Source organism: Schistocerca serialis, chromosome 3 (assembly GCF_023864345.2).
Source record: "Schistocerca serialis cubense isolate TAMUIC-IGC-003099 chromosome 3, iqSchSeri2.2, whole genome shotgun sequence".
NCBI lineage: Eukaryota > Metazoa > Arthropoda > Insecta > Orthoptera > Acrididae > Schistocerca > Schistocerca serialis.
The window spans coordinates 921,421,255-921,437,901 of NC_064640.1; the positions used below are offsets into that span (position 1 = coordinate 921,421,255).

The window sequence follows — 16,647 nt, forward strand, 5'->3', positions numbered from 1 at the left end:
GTCATTGCCACTAATTTTGACATTGTCCTCTTTATATAGCAGTAGGAATTTTGCTCCCAGTAATTGTTACAGTAACTTCTCCTTGGCAGAGTCTTGATTAGCTATTTTCATGTTAATATCTCACTGTAAAAATTCATAGCATGCACTCATCCATTCCACATTTCAATGTCAAAGTCACTAACATGAGCAGAACATACTGTTACACTCACTCAGTGTGATTATTTCATGCGCTTGTTTGGAAAATCTGGCTGTATATGTAACATCTCTGCATTAAAGTGTTAGTAAAGCTCCAGTGACAGAGTTCTATCAAATGCTATTTTGTGAAGATCTATTTTTTGTAGACTTGAATGATGACTTCATCATGGAAAGAACCTGCTGCTGTTTAGAGGTCATCAAGCGTAGTAGCTGACTTGGTTTACTTGAACTATAAAAATAGTTGATAGCAGAAGTAAATATTCATCATTATATGTTTTGGTGCTAAGAAATGTGAAGTAATCTCAAGTTTAAATCAATGGTGTCATGCCCATCCCTTAAATATTAGGTTAAATCTCCAACCAATTTCAGAGAATGAGACTTCAAAATTACCAAAGAATACCAGCAATATAACCAGGTCAGTAATGTTACATAGTGTGTTTAGCTTTTCACTGGCCAACTGTAGAATCCCTAATGATGAAGAGAAGCTTCGTAATAAGGCATTAAACATAAAATGTGGCTACCCATGTAACTAAATATGAGAGTAGTGCACATTAAAGAAAGCATTTTGTAAGAAACTTAATTTCCAACTGGAAAAACAGGTTGTCCAAAACTGCAATACTAAATACTATATGGTACAGTGTGCTCATTGATACTTAAAGTGTTTGTTTCTATTTCATGCAGTGAACAAATCATATGAGGAATGAGTCAGTTTTGTAAAGATTTCTATTCTTCATGTAGAAGGTACGCCTGTAAGAGTTGCTGTTAATTCAATTACAAGTGAAATGATAATTAAATGGACACCCTAGCTGCAAACAGGCGTTGATGTACTTCATTGGGGACATGTTGAAAATGTGTGCCCCGACCGGGACTCGAACCCGGGATCTCCTGCGTACATGGCAGACGCTCTATCCATCTGAGCCACCGTGGGCACAGAGGATAGCGCGTCTGCAGGGACTTATCCCTTGCACGCATTTTAGGACATAAGAATAAAACTAAAGCAGTATGGTCTTTTATTAAATCAGAATTAGGTACAACAGTTAACCACCAGGAAATTTCAAAAAACATACAAAACAACGTTACTATTTCAAACTCTTCTCAAATAGCTCAATGTTTTAATAAGTTTCTCATAAATGTAACAAAATGTGGTGTAAATGTGATTACTTATCAAAACAGTGTGAATTGCTTTGGCCTAAACAATAATAGTAACCACTTTGTGATATTTAGTAAAATCTCAGCTGAAGATGTAAAAATGCTACTTTGTCATTAACAAACAAAAATGCTCCAGGATGGGATCAAATACCCACCAAAGTAATTAAATTTGTATTTGATAAAATAGCACACCCTCTGTCCTTAATAATCAGTCAGTCATTTGAGCAAGCAAACTTCCCTGATGTGCTTAAGTATGCAGAGGTAAAACCACTGCACAAAAAAGGATCAATAGAGTGTATGTGAAATTACCACCTCATCTCTATCCTCCCAGTGCTATACAAAGTATTTGGAAAAATAGCTGCTGTCCATATAATAAATTTTATTGTGAAACATGGTTTTATTCTTAAAAACAAGTATGGGTTCCAAAAAGGGAAAAGCACCATGAGTGTTGTTAATGAATTCATTGAAAAAATCTGCTCATCACTAGATAAAAGCAACAAAGTAGCAGGTGCCTTCTGCGACCTTGCAAAGGCATTCGATTCTGGGAATCACTTCATGCTGCTTCATAAACTAGACAGATATGGCGTCAGACCAAATGCTCTGCAGTGGCTCAGATCTTATCTGACAAACAGGAAGCAAAGTGTAATCATAACATCTAACATCGTAAATTACACATCTCAGTGGGGTACAATACCACAAGGAGTCCCTCAAGGCTGAATCTTAGGGCCAACATTGTTTCTCTTTTACATAAATGATTTACCTCTTAGTATCAATGCAAATGGCCTTCCTGCAGTGGTAACACCTGTTCCCATCAGATCACCGATGTTAAGTACTGTCGGAATAGGCTAGCACTTGGATGGATGCACTCAGCCCTTGTAAGGAAACTTAGAGCTGCTTGATTGAGAAGTAGCAACTCCGGTCTCATAAACTGACATACTGCCGGGAGAGTGATGGGTGACTACATGCCCCTCCATATCCGCATCCAGTGATGCTGGTGGGCTGAGGATGATACAGCGGCCGGTCGGTACCGTTGGGCCTTCCAATGCCTGTTCGGATGGAGTTTAGTCTAGTTTCTTAATATCAATGCCTAGCCAGTCATGTTTGCTGATAGTACTTATGTACTCCTTGAAAAACAAAATGTGGGAGAAATTCTGGATGGTGTTATAAACACACTAAACAACCTAGATACATGATTTCAACATAATGGCCATAAACTTAACTTTTCAAAGACCTTGTTTACACAATTTAGAACCAATCAATCAAAACTCAGTGACTTCAGTATTGTACATAAAAATCAAGTTATGGACCAAGCTCAGTCCTTTAAATTCTTGGGACTAAACTTGGACAAAAATCTAAGCTGGCAAGCACATATAGATTATTAACTGCAACATTAAACAGCCTTGCCTTTGCAATGGATCTGGTATAACAGACATAAGCTGCAATGATGAACCATAGTTACTTTGAATCTGTAATTAGATACGGTTTAATTTTTTGGGGAAATTCAAGCTACATGCCACGAATCCTGCTACTCTAAAAAAGAATTGTTAGAAAAATGTGAGCTGCCCCTCCCAGAAGATCCTTCCACCCATTATTCAATAACCTAAAAATATTACCTATCCCTTCACTGTACGTATTTGAAATTATCATCTTTTTACATAATAAACCTGAGCTAATGGAAGAAAACCATTTCAAACATATGTACAACACTAGACACAAAGATAATTTCATGCTTCCACAACAGCTCTTGAAACTCTACCAACGGACACTCTAGTACATGGGACTGAAAATTTACAATAAACTCAAGGGTAGAGATGTACTGACCATGAAGATAGGTTCACTAAAGAGAAAACTATGTGATCTCCTGGTGGAAAATACTACTATTCAACTGAGGAATTTATGAATGATGAAATCATCATTTGACTAGTGTGATTGTTTAATATTATGGCATTGTGCATAATATTGTACACATATGTAAAGATAATGTACTATCACATCATAAGAAAAACAATATCAACCAGTACTGGTAAAAATAGTGGTAGGGAATTGTGTAATTATGTACATCGTAAGGCTAAAATTTGTGTGTCTCCTGTACAGCATCATCAGTAGATTTGTAAATGTATGTTATGAGACAAATAAAATGGAAATACAAATACAAACTATCACCTAGCCTTTAAAAAAACCCCTTGTGCACTCCACAAATACTCTTGCTCCCCGAGTAGCTCCTACCTTTGTGTAGTGCACCCCTGACCTGTCAAGAGGAGTCCTACAACTCTCCACCCAATAACATAGCTCCAGAAATCTGCAGCCCAGATCATCACAGAGCCAACATAGCCTTTGGTTGAGACACTCCACTGGTCTCCAAACCAAAGGAACCCAATCACCTCTGGAAACAATGCTGCAAATTGCCAGCTCTGGTTGCACCCCACAGGCGAGGCCAGCAGGCTTGTCCACTTCCACGAGCCACTGGTATGAACTGAGGATAGGCTCAGAACTTATGTAACAGGCATCATTGGTGCCAAAACCAGCCAGAACTCACAGATGACTGCAGCCTGCATGCTTGATAGCTGCATGCAAGGATTCCTCCACTTTTTTGGATGTGGCCTTCTGGCAGATGTATTCAGTACACATTGGCTTTCTTGCAGGCCCTGAATGCTATTTCTCTATGAGGCTCTATAACATACTTAACTGTGGAGATCCCAATACACAGCAAACCCCAACCCCTATTTGCCTGCTCAGACCCTGCTGAAAGACTGATGTGAAAGCATTATCACCCACAATTCTCACTGCAGTCAAGGCGGACACCCCTTGCTGGGCCATCTGGAGGCTGCCTCAGTAGCAGAGCCTGTGGGTCAAACAAGTGACACCTGAAGTTTCCCATATGATATATCGGATGATCCACCACTGCTACACCTCAAGGCAGCAGACTCAGGATCGCTGACTGTACCAAAAGTACCTTCAGCTGTTCGCAAACTGTGGCCAGCTTCTCCTGCATCTGCACCAAAGCATTTAAACATCCTTCACACCCCAGGACTCCTAAGAAAGCACAGAAAAAGCTAAATACATAACTTGCTGCTCTGCAGGTATGTAGCAGACAACAGTTGGAACCTGGACCATATTACAGTGTTAATTGGACCTCTCAATTAAATAAATGAATTACTTGACCATAAATACCAAAAAATTGCAACAACTTTTGTAACAATGATAAACACACATTTATGAGTATATTAATGAAAAAAATGATAGAAATAATAAAACTAGTGCACACTGAGTTTAGTGATATTATTCCGGAACCAAATCGTGTCTTCATAGTGAGACCTAGTGCGTTGGATAGTTTGGTAATTATTTCATTTGACGCAACAAAGGTATCTTCTTCTTTTTCTGCAGCTGCAAATTTTGTGTTATAAACTACTGTCTTACATAATTTTACTTCACAGTCGTCAACATACATTTTAATCACTCCAGCAAATAATTGTGACTACTTGTGGCAGTTTTATCTTGTACCTTAACTACAATGAAGTCACCTTTCTGCACTGTTTCAATATTTTCAAAGCCACTTGTGTACAAGTTAGCATCAAAGGAATCAACGTACTGGACATGATCAGGATCTTCACAGCTACTGCTGCTTTCTGCCAGTATTTGGCATACTTAATTTAATTTATGCCTTTTTGGCAATAGCTGTGCTCTTCTGTCTTCTGCTGCTGCCTCTGTCCATTGATGAACTGTTGTACTATTAAGGACAGTTTGTTTTCGTTTCCTTCTATGTCTCATTGTTTTCCTTGCACCCGTCTTAGTACATTGCCAAACTCATAATGTATGTGTAATTTCTGTTTGCTTATCTTCTGGCTGGTGTCCAAGATTCTCAACATTGTCATCTGCAGATGTGCTTGCATGTTCTCCCAGTGAAATATTTGTTATTTGTTGCCAAATTGGGAGATGTCTGTCTGGTATGTAAGACGATAAAAAATCATAGGCATTAAATATGTGTGAACTGATATGTTTGATACTACTAACACTAAAGCCTTTCCAAATGTCAGAGGCAGTAAATACCAAAGGAAATGCTACACCAGTTGCTAGGCTTAAAAAAACCCAAAACAGTTACACATACACAGGGATACAATTATTTAACATGCTACCACCTACAGCACACAGTGTATCATTGAATGTCTTCAAAAATATTACAAAAAGGTGGCTTGGACAAAAAGCATCCTATACAATAGAAGAATTTACAGTATGTAATAAAAATGATGTAATCTATTAAAACTGCTGTATGACATGACCACCATATTACATGAGCACTTCTGAAAATGTTATTGTACCATGCAGTTGTGCTTTATTTACATAATGTATTTTTACTCAATAGCTAACTGCTGTATGACATGACCACCCTATTACATAAGTTCTTCTGAAAATGTTATTGTACCATGCTGTTGTGCTTTATTTACATAATGCATTTTCCCAATGGTTAACATGTATTAAGCCTGTTTCATTTATATTTGTTAAAATGTTTTTCTTATCATGTGTATTGTGTTACACATACAGTATCTCCTTTTGTCATTCTGCATGACACATTTATGTTTAATGACTACTAAACGAGTGCAGTATAAAACATATTTACTCATTCAGAATGTTAAAAATGTATGACTTTTTTGTAGTTATATAGTGTATGTAAAATGACGACATCAACTGTATGAAAATTGCTTAAAGATGGATCAATAAACCAATAAACCAACAAGGGCTGTAATGTTATATGTGGTAATTCTTGGGCACTAGAATATGTTTCCTTGAAATTACTCATGAAATCAGAACAAGCACTCCTATATTTAGCCTTTAGAGGTCAACATAAAGTTGAATTTCCAGGCATTTTCCAACAGAAAGTAAATGAAACTGCATGAAAAATGGATTTTACTTGAAAGTGCAAAGCTTACATTTATGTAATTTATTAGATGTTTGTATAAAATTATTTGGTGTTAACTGAACCAATCCCCTTAACCGCAGATTTTACTGATACATTTAATTCCAGCTTCACTTTATCAACAATCTTCAACATGAAAGGAAAATGACTCCATCCACAGCTCATATTTCATGGAGTGTCATAAAGCAATAAACACTTAACCTAAGTCAAACAAGTAAAACTGTAGGAGAAATTGTTAAATGCAAAAATAAATTACTCTTACTAGCGGATTTCAGTTTTTTATCTATATCTGCAAATGTGGCTAATAGACAAAATTCATATTAGCTCACTCAGTACAGCCCACCTAATGGAACATATTTATGGTACAAAAAAAAATTTTTTTTTACTCTTGAATTGTTTATAATTGTGATGGTCCAATTAGCTTTGAGAAGCAGTTAACCCAGAAAACCATTGGTCCAATGTAAAATGTAATTACGTTCAGTTGTCTGTATGAAAGTTCATCTTTTCAATACGTGTGTACCATATTATAAGTCTTTCAGACCAAGATTAAGAATATTGCAGTAAAAATAAATGTTGCATACACTAAATTTCAGTGAGAACAAAGTGTGTCAGAGACTTGCTCTTCAGACACGAGGAAAATAAAGTGATCATTTGAATAAGTTTTTCTCTGCTATGTGGTAGAGAGTAACGTCTTGCTGTTAATGTGGGTGGTTGCTGTTGAGAACTATCAAATAGTCATTTTTTTGTGTATAAAGCCAAGCAGAATGAAATATATGAAGCAGCAATGTATTATGTAATGGAGAAGTATATAATAATGATTTGGTGAAATATAAAGTGAATATGAAGTACTATGAAGTATATATGAAACAGCAATAGTTAGGGACCCTGTCTTTGTAATAGTTTCTTTTGCAAAAGTATCTCTTCAGTCAACATGTTTGTAAGGGAATAAATAAGCAGTATAATGAGCATTGATAAATTGGAAAGTGAAATGATATACAAGAGAATGTTCTTTTGTTGTGATGACATGCCCAAGAAATATGACATTACTTGTTGAGAAGCTGCTGGACATTACAGCACTGTTGTCAGAAACAGAGTGATTCTTTTATAAAAAAAATGATAAAATACTAAAAATTATTTAATGAAGCTATGTGAATTACTAATTTATTTAGTGACTTGTTTAATATAAATTGCTGCACAGTTCATTTCTTTGATGTTGTTATTTTCTAACAGGAATTAAACATGCAGAGTATTTCACTAACTTCATTTCAAGAAGGTTAATTGGCCAGAGTCAGAGGAGACCAGTTGAGTAAATAAAGCAGCTTCCATTCTCATTTGATTTATATACATGCGTTGTTGTAAATTTTCTGTGTGACATTATACTGACAGTTATGTTCATTTATAATAAGTAAATTTCCAATTAATGAATAATCATTCTTACTAGAAATATAGAGATAGAAATTACTAGTGCACTAATTTAGGAAATTTGTTTGTCTATCCTTGTTTGTAAATGCTGAACACCACTTTGCATCAGTTCAATACAATACAATGGACGTGAGCGAAAATTTGAAGGAGAAATCACAGAAAGGACCTACAGCAAACCGTGAGAGTGGTTTTTGTGAAGATGGTGCCAATAATGAGTAATGAACTGTGTTAACACAGGGAAAAAATTGGGAAATATGAAGAATAAGTTATGGCCCATGAAGTTCTCTCATATAAATGTGTTTTGAAATATTATTGTTATGTACATATAATGCTATGCACTTGTATGTTTAGAAATTTTGTAAAATTTTATGTCATAAGATGGCCAGGGGAAGCTGTTAGGTAACATTTATTTAGGATACCTGATTTGAAAATTAGTTTAAAGCATTATGGTAACATTGTTTCTTTTTTATGTATTTTGATACATGTAATAGACTCTTATAGACCACTGAATTATCCAGTAAGCTAATTGTCAATAACAGTCTGTTTAATTCAGTTGGAGGGTGAAGAGATGTAGCAAGTTGTAAAATATGCCAACTGTTGTGTTTTCTGCCCACATGAATAACTGAAATTCATTCACTTTTTCATTCTGTATTTATTGCTGTCATACATGCAATATGTAAGATATACAGGAATATGTAAAATTTTTATTTATGTGAAATGCCATTTAAAATTGTTCAATTGTTTGTATTTATCTTCCTGATTAAAATGGCATATTTTCATTAGAAGGCTCAGAAATTAAATGTTATGGCGAATTAATGTTTGGACACTCATAATTTGAATGGCCTATTTTGCTTTAATATCGGCAAGATTTTGAACTTAGAAGACATAATTTTTTTGCTATATTTTTTTCTGAATCAGAGAACAACTCTCACTAATTAATTCAGTCACTAATTAAGATTTTGGATAACTGAAGATCATAAAATATGGATTTCAGGATTGATGCCTTACTTGTAGATAGGGGATTTCAGACTACAAAAAGGTAATGATGTTCCACATGCTTTTATCATTTATTAACCTGAAGCATTTTTCATAAACGAGATAATAGTAAAGTCCGCAAGTCCACACAAAATAGTGAAATCTAACTTAGCAAAATTTAAAAACATTGAGTAATTTTATAAATCACATAATGTTCTTGTGCCTGTCTTTAAATAGCCACCCCTCCCCCAAAATCAACATTCTGTGTAGTAGTAGTATTAGTAGTAGTAGTTTATTCATTCAGCGACAATGTACATTGTATGGATTTTGTCAAAGAACATAGTATAACAAAAATAAGATAAGGGTGTACAGTTTCCTACATACTACAATGGTTCATTGTACCCATCACAATATTTTTGGGCAGTACAACTTTGATTACTGTAACAATATAAAAGTATGAGAAGGATCGTTTACATGAAATACATTACAAGTAAATAATTGATTTAACACTTTTGTTCAGAAAAATTTTCATTGAGGCTGTGACAAGCATTTGATTTGTGGTACTATTAACTTACAGTAAATGAATGTAGTTACTTGCTGCAAGGGCAGGTATTCATTTATACTGTAATAGCAGTTGGTCATTAAGAATTTAAATATTGTTTCCTTGAATGTAGACAATGTTTTTATTTCTCTTAGCTGAGTTGGAAATTTGTTGTACAAAATAGTACCCTGAATATTGGTTTGTTGTTGTGTTAAAAGCCTTGTTTACTCTTTTTATGTGGATGTCATTGCACATTCTTGTATTGTAGGAATGAGGATCTTAGTTGCTTTTATAATTATCAATGTGCATTTTTATATTAATAACACTTTTTTATATAAGGCATGGTAAGAGTAGAATATTTAAGTGTTGCAATAACTGTTTGGAAGGTGTTAGCCTTGTACTGTTTGAAATTATTCTAACAGACCGTTTTTTGTAAGGTGAATATGGTTTTTCACGTTTGCCTTATTATGACCCCAGAGGGTTAGACCATAGGTGATAGCCGAATGGATGTAAGCAAAGTAGACAGTTCTGCTACACTCTCTACTAATAATGCAAAGCAAGCATAGTTTAACTTGTTAGTGAGGTACTTATGTTGATTAAAGTGAAAGTCTGTGAATGGCGAGCAACCAGGTAAAATCTCTATGTCGAGTTGTGTTAGACTCATGGAAGTAATACCAAACGAACAACATCAATGCATCAGAAAGTTCTGTGACACCCTAGCTCTCAGAAACATACTATAACATTCAGAGTCAAAGTCCAGGGTAAATATCAAAGACATAATACCTCATGTGAAAATCTGTGCTCTGACATCGTGTGCATGACACCCATGTGTCACATATGTAAATGCAAAGTGTCATCTTACTGGACAGTATAATTCGTTTTGGTGATTGTATAGCAAGTTATATAATGCGCACTGTTAACTGCATATTGCTGTCACTGTCGCATAAGAGGGCCACTAGTAGTGCCACTATGAGGATGCAAATCAGGTTTCATTAAACACACGCTGTAATGACCATAGCATTGGTGACCTTTAGGACTAAACATAATGAGTTGATGTTAGTCAAGTACACCTTTAAGGCAACAAAGTGCCATTATCAGCACCTCACTGAGTTTGAGCGAGTTCATGTAATAGAGCTATGAGAAACTGGATGTTCCTTCTGTGATATTGCAGTAAGACTTGGCAGAGATGTAACCACTGTACATGATCACTGGCAGCAGTGGTCACAAGAAAGTACAGTCACAAGAAGATGAGGGTTCTGGATGGTCACATGTCTCTACTGAGAGGGAAGACCATCATATTCGGTATGTGGCTCTGGTGAACTGTGCTGCATCTGCAGCAGCAAGTTCAGCAGCAGTTAGCACCACAGTGACACAACAAATTGTTACAAATTGGTTGCTTCAAGGACAGCTCTGAACCAGATGCCCTGTAATGTGCCTTCCACTGACCCCAAAACCTCTGTCATTTGTGGCTTCAGTGGTGTCAAGTGGCTCATTGGAGGCCAGGGTGGAGGTCTGTTGTGTTTTGAGATGAAAGTTGGTTCTACCTGAGTGCCACTTATGGATGCGTGTTGGTTATAAGGAAGCCTGTTGAGTGCCTGCAATCTACCTGTTCATGTGCTAGACACACAGGACCTACATCTGGAGTTATGATCTGGGGTACGGTTTTGTATGACACCAGAAGAAATCATGTGATTAGTCCATGCATCCTGACTGTAAATTTGTATGTCAATCTGGTGATTCAACCTGTTGTGCTGCCATTCATGAACAGCATTACAGGGAATATTTTTGAACAAAATGGTTCAAATGGCTCTGAGCACTATGGGACTTAACATCTAAGGTCATCAGTCCCCTAGAACTTAGAACTACTTAAACCTAACTAACCTAAGGACATCACACACATCCATGCCCAAGGCAGGATTCGAACCTGCGACCATAGCAGTCGCGCAGTTCCAGACTGAAGCGCCTTTAACCGCTTGGCCACACCGGCCGGCTATTTTTGAACAGGATGAAGTTCACCTATGTACTACTGTTGTAACCCCACATGCTCTACAGAGTGATGAAATGTTGCATTGGCCTACTCAATCAAGAGATCAGCATTCAATCAAGCACATATGGGACATCATAAAACAACATCTCCAGTGTCATCCACAAGGAGCACTAACCATCCCTGTGTTGACTGATCAAGTGCAAAAGCATGGAGCCCCATCCCATAAACTGACATCAAGAAGTTGTACAACACAGTGCATGCATGTCTACATTAATTATTTTTTGGTGTTGAGATTTTTTTCCTGGCAGTGTACCTTCCTCTAAAAGGAGAAGTATTTGTGTGTGAGGATGTAATTGGTAAGGTTTAGAAGGAATGAAGTAGTGGGTTTATGTCAGAAGGTCATTGAGATCGGTAGTGTTGGATGGCAACACACAATGGGAGATCTAGGATTGTCAGGTTTTTAGATTTTGGGAAGTTCGTAAAATATGTGTGTGTTTTATTTGTTTTAGGCCACAAAAGCAACTATGGTCATACGTTCCCATGTCATAACCTTAGAATATCAAGAAGTAACAGAACTCAAAAGAGACTATACATTAAGCCCAGTTGATTGTTGGAAAGCAAGCTAAGAATAAGGTCCACAAAATATGCTGTAGAGACAGTGGTGGTCCTGAACCAAAGAAATGCCATTCACCATGTTGCTATGAAGGATAAAAAGTAAAACATGGTCAACAACCCATGCGTCCTTTGCTAATACAGCCTACAAATCAGAAAGCAAACATATATGAGAATGTAAGTGGTAAAAACAAGGATATTCGGTCAGGAAATGGTGAATCATCAAAGGTTGACAACAGTGAGCACAAAGTGGCAGGGGACCATCACTTAACAAATAGCACTGACTAAAACAACAATGCCAAATATGCAACCTAGCAAAAACGATATCCTCGTTTGATGAGGTTGGCCAAGCAACTGGGAGAGGTTTAATTCCACGGAGCACGTTCCCATGAAGAATGCTCCAATGGTGATGCCAAGCTGGCCGCTGTGGCTGAGTGGTTCTAGGCACTTCAGTCCGGAACTGCGCTGCTGCTTCTGTCGCAGGTTCGATTCCTGCCTTGGGCATGGATGTGTATGATGTCCTTAGGTTAGTTAGGTTTAAGTAGTTCTACTTCTAGGGGACTGATGATCTCATCATTTAAATCCCATAGTGCTTAGAGCCATTTTTTCATGATGCCAAAGTGACACCTCTTGCCAATGGACGACAACATAGAGATCATCCATAGGGTTGGAAGAGCTAGCGGACTGAGGTTGGAGGACTGCAGCCTTTTGAGCAGCATCAGCGGCCTTCCCATCAGACTGACATTACCAGGAGACTGTATGAACATCACAGTGTCTCCCTCAACAGAGAGAAAATGGTAGCCTCCATGGACCCATTGCACCAAGGGATGGACTTTGTACAGCACACAGAGGTTCTGAAGGGCACTGAGAGAATTGGAATACGACACAAATAAAAACTTGTCTTGCTGGATGTATTAGGTATCCTGATACAGGTTGAAGAGCTCTGCTGTAAATATTGGGCAGTGTTCTGGAAGCCAATACAAAAAATGGTCGGTGTCAATGATGAAAGCACATAGGACTCCAAAATCAGTCTTAGAACCGTTACTGTACACAAACGTGCTGTCAATATGTTGTGTGCAAGGGTCAAGAAACTTACTATGATAGATCAAATCAGGAGAAGTTTGCTTAGGAAGTAAATGAAGTCCAAAATAAACACAGGCCCCCACGTAATCCAAGGTGGTGAAGGGTTCATACCAACCTCGAAAATAGCAGGGAGTGTGAAGTTAAGCTGCTGGAATAGGTGCCGAAAGCAAACTCTGGGAAATAACAGAGAAGGGGGATGCGCTCCATACTGGCAGTCAAGGGAGTCATCGAAAAAGGAGGTGCAGGATGGGTGGCTAGGCATGGGAGACAAAACAGCAAGCATATATTCTGAGGAGAACATCACACCAGTATAACAGCTGTTGTCCGGCAGCTTCTGCATAGAGACTCTCAATTGGGCTAGTGTAAAAGGCACCAGTGGCCAAACAGATTCTGTGATGCTTGGTTGTATTAAGATGGCGTAAAATGGATGGACATGCAGATGAATAAATGAAACACACATAGTCTTAATTTCGAATGGACAAGAGATTGGTACAATTGGAGGAGGGTAGTCCGATCTGCTCCCCAGAAAGTACCGCTTAGAACATGTAAGACATCAGGAGACTCGGTAAAGCGTACAGCCAGGTAAGACACATGGGAGGACCAAGAAAATTTTCTGTTAAGCATGAGCTCCAGGATTTTCATAGGTGGAAAAGCAACAAGCCCAAGATGTAAAGATGGTGGAAGAAACCGATTGCGGTGCCAGAAATTCATACAAACTGTCTTGTCAGTGGAAAAGTTAAAGCTATTGCCGATATTCCATGAGTAAAGACGATCAAGATGTTGCTGGAGACGCTGCTCAAGGATACAAGTATGTGGAGAACTGCAGTACATTGCAAAATCGTCAACAAAAAGAGAGCCAGTGATATCTGGTGGGAGACAGGCCATTGTAGGATAAATGGCTGTAGCAAAGAGTACGACACACAGGACGGAGCCATGAGGCACCCCATTTTCCTGGATGAAGGTGTCTGGCAAGAATGTACCCACACATACCTTGTATACCTGGCCTTTAAAAATTTCTGAATGAAACAGACCAGGTGGCATTGAAAGCCCCACATGTATAGAGTACAGAGGATACCAGTCCTCCAGCAGGTGTCGTAGGCTTTCAACAAATGAAAAAACATGGCCACCATCGGGTATTTTGTCAGAAAACGGTTAATGACATGGGTTGACAGGGTGATGAGCTGGTCAACAGCAGAACGGTGCGCTCGAAATCCACATTGTGCAGTGGTTAGTAGATTGTGAGATTTGAACCACCGTACCAACCAGCCATAAATCGTATGTTCTATCACCTTGCAAACACAGCTGATGAGAGAAATGGGGCAGTAGCTAGAAGCAAGGTGTTTGTCTTTACTGGGCTTAGATATGTGTACAATAGTGACTTCACATCAGCATCTGGGAAATGTGCCATCTGCCCAAATGCGATTGTATGTATGAAGGAGAAAGTGCTTGCCTGTGATAGAAAATTGCTGCAACACCTGAATGTGAACATCTTCTAGCCCTGGGGTGGAAGATCGAGATGAAGTGAGAGAATGATCTAGTTTCCTCAAGGTAGAGGCTGCATTGTAGCATTCACTACTCTGAGAGGAGAAGAGTATCACCCAAGCCTCCTCAACTCATTTCCGCGGGAGGAAGGTGGGATGATAGTGGGTGCATCTCGAAATCGCCACAGAATAGCAGCCCAAGATGGTGGAGATAGCTAGCGGGTCTACAATGACATCACCTCCTACAGTCCTACTGGAAATCAGGGAATGGACCTTAGTCCCAAATAGGTGATTGAGGCTGCCCCCATACGACAGAAGAGGAAGTGCAAATGTTGAAAGAACTAGTAAATGAAATCTAGGTAGCTTTTTGCTATAGCGAAGAATGCAATGACACTGTGCATGAAACTGTTTACAATGAAAACAGTTCGACATCATAGCATGATGGTTAAAACTGCAGAGAGTAGGTCTTCACACACAACTCATGTCGCAGCATGCCTCAGTTCACCTGGGGACCAGTGCACAGCGCGGTAGAGATGAAGTGCGAGGTATGAAATGTTCTATGATGGTAAGGATAATGTTGACGAGGTACTCTGCCTGATCATCACAACTGGGGAAATGTTTCTTGAAGGTATCCAGGGAGGACTGAAACCTCCAGTCGGCCTTAGAAAGCTGCCAATTGGGTCTACACATAGATGGGATAGGGGTCAGCAAACAGATACCACATGGGAGATGTATGCTTGAGTACATAATAGAGAGAATGGACCACTCTAGATGACAGGCAAACTGGGCACTGCACAACAGGAGGTCCATATGGGAATAGGTGTGTGTGGAGTATGAGAGGAACATGTGTGCTCCATTATTAAAATAGAGAGGTTGAGTTGATTGAGGTCAGCCAAGAGGGTGGAAGATCGAGATGAAGTGAGAGAATGATCTAGTGCCCTCAAGGTAGAGGCTGCATTGTAGCATTCACTTCTCTGACAGACTCAGGAAGAGCTGCAAATGGAACAGTGTGCATTAAAGACACTGAGCAGAGGTGAGGGAGTTGATCAGTAAGCTGGAGGAAGTTTGTCCTGGTGACACCAAATGATGGAGGGATGTATACGTTGCAAAGAGAAAATGTGAAACGAGGAAGGCTAATGTGGACTGCAACAGCTGGCAGTAAGATGGTATGGCTATGAACGTCATCCCAGATGAGCAGCATGAGATGGAATTCTGTCCTCAGTAGGAAGGTCAAAGCAGTCCCAAGGATGCAGTTTTGTTTCTTGGAGGCAGAGAAAGAGTGGACCCTACAATTCCAAGAGCAGCCATAGTTCCTCCTCCTTGGATCTAATGCCATCAATGTTCCATTGGAAGAGGGTCATAATGGTGAAAGGGGATGAGGAAAAAAATGGTTTGTCACCTCAGTGGCTGCTGAGTGCCAGCCTTTGAAGACTCACTGTTACAGGGTGCACAGGCTGGCAGATATTGTTCCATGAGGTCTACAGAGGTGTTGGCATTCTCACTGAGTTGGCCTGCAGATTCTACGTAAGGAAAATGGTAGGCAGTGTGCACTAGTGAAATGTAGGTCAGCTAGGTAGGGGTATAATGCAGTGACACCATTGAAGAGGAGCTTTGAGTCAGGGAAGGAGAAAACCGTTTGCCTTTGTTTGATTTCTTAGAACTTTCGTGGTTGGCAGAAGAAGACTCAGAACTTTGCTGGCAGGAGTTACGTAAAAAATCATCAGGAGAGTATTCCTTTTATCCTTTCCAGTCTACCAGTTGTGTAGCAGGTAATTTCACTGCAGGAGGTGAAGATTTGTTGCACAGCTGGAGGAGAAGGAAATGGTTATGCTACCACAATGCTTGGCGAATTTACAACTGCAGTGCTGAATTTGAAGCTGCAAGACTGGGTGGCAAGGTCCTTCATGGAGCGAGGCGTAGCAAGACTGGTACTGTAAGTGCCAGATGGTGAAACACAAGGCTTTTGTCTAGCCAACAACTTGCAAGCAACAGGGTAAGGCACTTTTTCCTTCTACCAGATCTCCTGGATGGCCCACTCATCAAGATATATGGGACATTCTCTGAATGAGGCTGATGATCACTGTTGCAATTGATGCAGCACGGAGGATGGTGTGGGCAATCACCCTTCTGAGCAACCCTACCACAAATAAAGTGTTTGGTCATGTTTCAACAGGAAATGTGACTTTGGTTGTAATGTTGAAACTGGTGCCTACACATTGGGTTTGTAATGTACAGTTGGATCATATTCACTTCACAATCTACTTTGATCTTCAGTGGAAGCAGTACTCAA

The 16,647-nt window shown here is 38.9% G+C and overlaps 1 non-coding gene across 1 annotated transcript; it reads right to left on the reverse strand.

Moving 5' to 3' along the window:
- Nucleotides 1–1,049: 1,049 nt before the first annotated feature.
- On the reverse strand, nucleotides 1,050–1,124 carry Trnat-ugu (transfer RNA threonine (anticodon UGU)). The gene has a single exon. It is a non-coding gene; the product is annotated as a tRNA-Thr (tRNA).
- Between the last annotated feature and the right edge of the window lie 15,523 nt (nucleotides 1,125–16,647).